Raw genomic sequence first — 7,894 nt, forward strand, 5'->3', positions numbered from 1 at the left:
GGGAATTGTGCTACCTCAGTGTGGCTAGTATGTGCGGTGGGCTGCTCTGAAGATTTGCCCAAGCCCCTTAGCTCACGTAGATGTTCGGTAACTCCCAAATCCTAATCAGGATGTCTTGACTTTTTGGACTGCTCTGCGTTGCTGAATTTCAAATTGCTACTTGCTGACAAGGCAAAGTTGAAGGTGAGGGGCGTGTCTTGATATCAGCAGGAGCTAGATGAGCTTTGATAGGATTGAGAAAGATGCAGTTTCCAGGGCTTTGACATTTCATTCTCTTGTTATATAGCTGCCATAAAAAAGTCACTCGCATTTTCCTGTCTTCCTTACTGATCCACCCCAGCAAGAGGAGAAATGAGGGCCCCAGCCTCATGCCTAATTTGGTAGCTCACATGGTGAAAGAAGCTATGAGTTGCCTGTGGCGATGGGGTTCATGTCAGGGCTCACCCACGCAGAAGATGCCGTCCCCCCGGCCCCAGAGGAAATGGAGATGCGGAAGCACTTCACGTGAAGTCCTCTCCTGAAAAACCCGGTATGAGTGATCACCGAAGGCCATTTCTGAAGTTATTTCTATAATGGGCATTTGCTGAAAACGGAAGAAAATGAAAGATGCTAATGTTCGAATATCATGAAGCTCGATATTGTACACATCAGGACATTTCACATCTAACTTAATGAGTCACCCAAATGTTCACTGACCGGCTGCCTTCTTAAACCTGAAGACTAACTTTTTTTCTTACTCAGGAGTCTGCTCTGTATGTGGCTTTCCCCCCTTAATATGTAGGATATTACGGCCCTGAAAATATTACTGATGCAGATTTTATGCCCAGACCATTGAGTCTACTTAGATATGTCATACTCATAAAAGCTCATGTTTATTGAAGAGGGTTATTAAATTTACTGTAAGATTTCATAAAGACCCTTTTAGGTGAAAAACGCTAGGTAGAACGGTTTGAGTGGACGCTTTATAAACCTCCGAGTAAAAAAAAAAAAGTTCTAAATGCAAATGTCTTTCATGGAAAGTAAAAGCAATTTGTTTTTCTCATTAGATGCTGGGGAGTCAGCTATCGTGAGGATGACAGATTTTGAGACCTACGAAATCAGAGCCAGCTTTCTTTAACAGAGGACCACTAGCTGCTTATCTTCTCTATCAAAATGAGCATTCCATTCTAAGGTTAGGTACAGATATATAAATGTCTGCCTGGTTTGGGAATGGTTCTGTTCGAACTCTAGATATATTACGGAGAGGACTGCAAGACATTTAGTTTAAAACACACACACACACACACACACTTATGCGTGCGCATGCACGAACACACACACTGTTACCGAATACACTGTAATTAAAGATATTCATCACTATGTTCATTTGAACTGGTACAATAAGACTATCTCACACTGTTTCTCTTCATTACTATGCAAGGCCAGAGCTTATATTTCTTGATTTGGAATGATGCCAGAGAGTCATTTCAATATTTGAGCTTTATACATTATTATTAATCATGGTGATGATGTACTTTTCAATATTCATGGTACTTCGTAACAAATTTTATTAGCTCTTTCTCTTAACAGCTGAATCAGGTCAAGAAATACCACTACTACTCTTGCAGGTGAAGAAATAGAGGCACAGAGAGACACGTGACTTCTGGGTCACACACATGGAGCAAAACCCACAGTCTTGTATTTGTACATTCTGACACTGGGGTACTTCTCACAAATTCTTTTTTTTCTTGAGGATAAATTTTCATATTAGTAGTTTGAGATATATTTGGGAAGCTTAAAAGATACCATTGAGCAACACAATGTTGGGCACGTGATAGGTTTTCAATAAATATTAGCTAAAGAAATGTAAAAATATTCATTGGCAGTTCAGAGCATAGGATTTTTAAAATAATGCTTTGTTTGTGTGAAAGTAACATATTTTGAGTTAATGAATGGTAATTGGAATAGGATACCAGTTAGTGGGTAAGTTGGATATATCGCCTGGTTCAGAGTTAAGCGATAAATCACTGTAGGATAATAATGAAAGCATATGTCTCCAACAGCTTTTCCGTAAAGGTGTGATATTCTAAACGTGAACTAGTGGACCAAAGAGATAGTGAAGATTTATTTGCTCTCTGTTGGCAGAAATAGATTTCTTTCCTTAGCCTAATAATGAGGATGCATTAAAAATGTTTATACAATAACCTCAGTTAAAATTATAAAAAAAGGTACTATAATTAAAATGCCTACAAACCCCAAAGGGCCATCTCAGCCTTAATATCACTGAGACAGACTGCATCCCACGAACCTAGCCATTCCTGGTGTATGACAGAAATGTAATGCCATGTACTTGTGGCTGATGACAAGCACATTATCCCATCAGTTAATCTGTATCCATCAGTGTCTTTGTGTTTCACTCCCATATTGCTTTGGAAATGTCTGGATACAGTGTCTTGACAAATTCTAATTTAGGAGGTTTAAATATAGTTTGCTCCACTTTTACCCAAAATGTCTATAATATTTGAAACATTTTTTCTTTAAAATTACGTTGTGCAGTTCTATTACACTGTTCAAAGAAAATGTCTAGTCTGCAGGAGGAAGGTCGGGTTCTGTGGTATACAGAACAGGCTTTGCTCATTGCTTCCTACTGTAATGACCAGGAAGCTGGATGTTGTCCATGTCCAAGGAGAGCAGGGTAGACATTTGTCTCTGTTTTTACTTGTAATCTTTATGGAAGTATCATAACATACAATGTTACATTAGTGTCAACATTTGTCTCCGTTCTTAGGCTGTCTATCAGATCATTCATCATGGGACCGATTTTTCATACTGCTTGGATTTTGAATAATTTAGTAAAATTAAACAAGCCAATTTGCAGTTTGTTTTTAAAGGTATCATCGTAGGCAGCACTGTGAGTCATAATTCTAAGCTTAACACAACCTGCATGTACGCAAAGAAAATGTTTTCTATCCAGACTTGATTGTTTGGATCCAATTCCGACCCTTGGCCTTATTTGAATCACCTTTGGCAGTCAAAGAAGCAGAGAAGAGAGGAATTGGGGCCAAAAACACAGGCTTCTTATGCCTGAAGGTTTGGGGGATCCAGGGGTTTGAGACAGTCCTGTGTTTCTGGGGGCAATGCTGTCTTATATCCTCACGATGAATTTGGGGATTGGCTGAGCAAAGGCTTCTCATGTGTGAGGCGCAGTACTGACTCTGCTAATCCCTCAGAAGAGAATCCTTATAACTAGCATCTGCTGTATTCTCATTCAATATCGGACCTGGGTTTGGGATGGCCTGAACCTTATATTCTGGAGGAGAGATCCCACTCCCATGACTCTGGCAGCTTGGGGAGCACCACATTGAAATAAGGAGGCAGGGGTCACCCATAAAACAGGCATAATAACAGCACTCTGTGAATCATGTTCAGTAAAATATTGGGCAAAAGGATGTATCTGGGCTTGTGTGACAGCGGAGTCCACTTGTCTCCGTCACCATATCATCTGCTTTGCCAGCAATACATTTCCAATGACTGAGCACATTATGCACAGTGGGTGGGATTAGAATGTTTTCAGGAATCTTTAATGCCTTCCTATCTTGTGAATGGTTTCCTTAGGCAAACACTCATTTCAAAACATGTGCCTCCTTAAGAGTACGCTTACTGTGATAAGCACCAAGTAAGGGACAGAATGGTTGAATTACCATATTGTACACCTGAAACTAACATAACTGTATGTTAATTATGCTGAAATGCAAATGAAAAAATATGTGCTCCTTAAATACACAGTTGTTGAAGGGGCGGTCGCGTTAAATAGGGGCTGCAACTTTAGTTTTTGTTGTTTAACCATTGTGTCTTCCTCCCCTGCCCCCCACCCATGCCCAAAAGAAGAAAGAATCAAAATCATGTTGACGCACAAAGAAAACAAACACCAAACTCCCCAAATGGTTTAGGTCACCAACTCTTGCAAAGACTTGGGGGGCGATTCTCAAATCTAGAATCACTACTAATGAAAAGGAAGATTTGCACCCCCCCACCCCCGACCATTTGCTTAGTTATAAATAACGTAAAATCAGACACTTGCAGTAAAATTGCTTATCTTTTTTTGGCAGGGTGGAGGGGGGAGAGGGGCAGAGGGAGAGGGAGAGACAGTCCCCAGCAGGCTCCATGCCCAGTGCAAAGCTGTCATGGGTCTCGATCTCACCCCCTTGAGATCGTGACCTGAGCCGAAATCAAGAGCCTGATTCTTAACCGACTGAGCCACCCAGGTGCCCCAGTAAAATTGCTCTTTCAATTTTCAAAGTCTACAATCTTAGGGAGGGCTCTTTGCTATTGCTGTTATAACACTGCAATAAGGTTAAAACCCAGTGAAGAATCGCAACAACCATAGCAGTAATGATCATTAATACATAATGATCAGGTGCTGTGTGCTCGTTACTGTTCTGAGGGCTTTTACATATTTACTCATTGAATATAAGTAACTGTGAAGCAGGTAGTTTGCTTAGCCCCATCTTATGGATGAGGACACTGAGGTACAGAGGGGTTTAGTAATTGTCTAAGATCACATAGCGCATAAGGGACAGAGCTGTATTATGGACACAAGCAGTCAGACTCCAGACTTTGCATTCTTAAATACCCAACTCTTCATACCCCTTTTTGTAAAATCATTCATGCACCTCGTTTTGCTTATGTTTTACTAATCTGGTAGCTCGCAAAGAGCAAACATCTACATGCATACTTGTTTCTTCCTTTTGGGCTTAATCTTTCTTGCTTAAAAATTTCCCTTTTGAATCCATGCACGTGATAAGAAATTAAAACTGTGCAAAGAATCCAGGGAAAAAGAAATCTCTCAGCCAGTTGTGTTCCTTTGACTTTCCCCAGCCGGAGGCCACCCTTGTCCCCAGTTGCTTGTGTATCCTTCTAGAGATATTCTGTGCACATAGGAGCTTATATTTCACATCACTTTAAAAAAAGTGGTTGAAGTTTCTGAACAGTTTTAAACAGCAGCCTATTCACTTCAGTGACACCAAATGTGTCCCTGAAAACCAAGAGACCCAGACACTTAGATAATCATATTCAGTTGGGCATATTGGCTGGGACACTCAAGTTTCTGCTGTCCCTAGCTTATGGGAAGCACAGCTAAGAAGGTTATAAATGTGACATGTTTAGTCTACCGGGACCCAGGGAGACACTGTGCTCAGAACCCTTGGCCATTTGCTACTGATAGCACCACCGAGGAGGGCCAGCAGAACCTGCTTCCAAGACAGTCTGTCCCAGAAGAAACACAGACATTTTTTCCAGTGGGGACACAAACTCTAGTTCAATGAGGATGTGTCATACGTACCTGGCAGGGGAGATATCATCGTCATGATGGTGCTTTTGCGAGGGCGAGGCTTATCCATTGCACGAAGGGGATGCTGACCTCTGCAGTTTCCCCAACTGTGGGAAGCTCACAGCATAATTTGGGGTGGGGGACTGTGTCCATGCTTCCAAAAAAAAAAAAAAATGCGTCTATGGGTACAAACCAAGGTAAAAATATGGGAATTTAAAAAAACAACTGTTTATTTTTAAAAAAGTGTATTTTCATTGATTTAGCAAGCCCACTTCTAGAAGTTTATCTAAAGACTTAGCTACATGGTTGTTCATGACAACCTTTTGGGGACAAACCAAAATAATCAACAACTGGGGCTTGGTTAAATAAATTACATTAACTGAATAGAGAGTCACTGAACCATTAAAAAAAATGAAAAGAATATTAAGTAATATAAAAAGTTGTTTACCGTACATAGTTAAGTAGAAAGAGCAGCATGTAGAGAAGGATGTATACTGAGCCACTTTATTTACTGGCTATGGGGAGTGTAATACGAGAGAGACCACCGGCAGGAGCTAGTGGGATGATTTACAAAAATATTAACCTTTTTTAGGTGGTAATAGGCAATTTTAATGGAAGCTTTTCATTGCTTCTTTAAAATGTAAAAAAACTTAACAATGAATACTTTTCAGCTGTACCGAAAATAAAACCAAAAGACTTTTTAAAACAAAGTTTAAGAATAATTAATGAGCTCTTCAAGAAACCAGTTGTAGATTATTTACTAACCAGATATTTAAATAGCTTTTTCTTGGTTATAATCTAATAGTTTTTCAAACATCTGCTAGCTTGTGTCTCTCCGACCTTTGAAATCGAACCCCTTCATGTACCACTGATTAAAGTAGCATGTGACCCCTTCACGGTGTCTTCAGACTATTATCTGGCAGGCAATTATTGTTTTTAATTTAGATGTGTTGTCTGAGCTTTGTTGAACAGACCCCAGACTCTTTCAATTTGGACCTGCTGATAATAATCACAGCGAACATTCACAGGACTTTCACCTGTCCTTTGAGCTGGGCAAAATGTTTCCCTAGTGGGGTCTCACCGAATCTCTATGGGGCACAGACTACCACTGTGTTCTCTTTACAGATGTGGAACCTGAGGCTCCAAGAGGTTAAGTAACCTGCCCACGGTTACCGAGTGGATAAAGTGGAAGAGACATTATTCCACAATGCGGGCTCTCAATCAGTATAAAAAGCTATCCTGCCCACCTCTAAGACTGTGCCATCTCAGATTTGATGATCGGAGGTTTTTAAAGCATCTTATAAATCCCATTTTGTAGACAATGAAATTGAGCCAGGAAATGGGTGATGCGTACGTGCTCAGAAAATTAATCCATGGAAAGGCAGATACAACCCAGCATCCCCTGGGTCTTGTCTCCACATTTAGTGCTAACTCACTTTTCAGGAGAACATAAACCACCCCGGCGTCCTGCATGGCACCATGATGACATAAGGGGAATGTAATTTTTTGAGCCACTCAATAATGGAGGAGATGGAAAACTTCCCACCTCATCTTGCTTATTACTGATTGTGCACACAACCCTCACCCATCAAGATCATTTTCAAAAGATGATTACTTCAGTGTGCCCAGGCCTGCAGGACATAAGTACATGGGCAGTGGTGGTAAGAGCTATAATTATTCTTAATGGGAAAATATGCAGGTAATGACTTAGATGATCATGTATCTGTAATGTATGAGTTCCAAAGCCCAATGAAGTAATTAAGCAATCTGCAAACATGCAGGGGAAAAAGCCGGAAATGAAAAAGAACCAGAATCATGTTCCTTTGGAAATAACCGGCAAACTTTCTAAAAGAGGAGTCGTAAACGGAAGAGCTCTTTCTCATCGATCAGTCCATCTATCTACCTGTCCATCCTTCCATCCATCTGGCTTGCCGGGTCTTACGGGCAAAAATGTTTCCATCTTAGAGTACTAAGTATTTGTTGGGGGCTAGGTTTTCCAAGTTATCAGCTCAAAGGATAGTATTTGTTCTTTCTGGAATGTGAATTTTCATATAGCTTTGCCCTTATTGAGTGCGTTCACTTACCTGAGCCCCTCTCAAGAGCAGTGGCAGGAGAGAGCAGGATGAGTCCCCACGGACCGGAAGCTCTGAGTGCAAATTCTACCTCCGGGGCTCCATGGTTGACCTTGGTAGTTGCGCTCTTCTCTAGGGTGATGATTCTTACTTCCTGGAGGGGGTTCTAGGAGAAAGTGCTTCATTGTGACACAGCTGTGAGCTGCGTACCTATTAAGCGTAGCCATTATCATTACTACTGGTTGGTTTCTTTTTCCTGCCTCGTGAATGAACAATCGGAGGCACAGTGATTTGTCCTAAGGCATAGAACTGGTTGGAGGCAGAAAACTCAGATTTTCTGCTTGTTTTGAGTTCAAGGTGGTGTGTTCTCAAGAAAGAGAGAGAGGGAAAAGAAAAAAGAAAAAAGAGAGGGTTTGGGGGTTGATCTTGGGGCTGCGATAAATCCGGGCATCAATAATAAAAGATTTTCTAACAACAGGCTCTTTCAAATGGTGGGTGTAGAGAAACTATTTGT

The 7,894-nt window shown here is 40.9% G+C and overlaps 1 non-coding gene across 1 annotated transcript; it reads left to right on the plus strand.

Annotated features, from left to right (window-relative positions):
- Positions 1-5,312: 5,312 nt before the first annotated feature.
- Positions 5,313-5,470, plus strand: LOC125096696 (U1 spliceosomal RNA). The gene has a single exon (XR_007126353.1). It is a non-coding gene; the product is annotated as a U1 spliceosomal RNA (small nuclear RNA).
- Positions 5,471-7,894: the final 2,424 nt, after the last annotated feature.

The sequence above is a fragment of the Lutra lutra genome, chromosome 3, assembly GCF_902655055.1.
Source record: "Lutra lutra chromosome 3, mLutLut1.2, whole genome shotgun sequence".
Classification (NCBI taxonomy): Eukaryota; Metazoa; Chordata; class Mammalia; order Carnivora; family Mustelidae; genus Lutra; species Lutra lutra.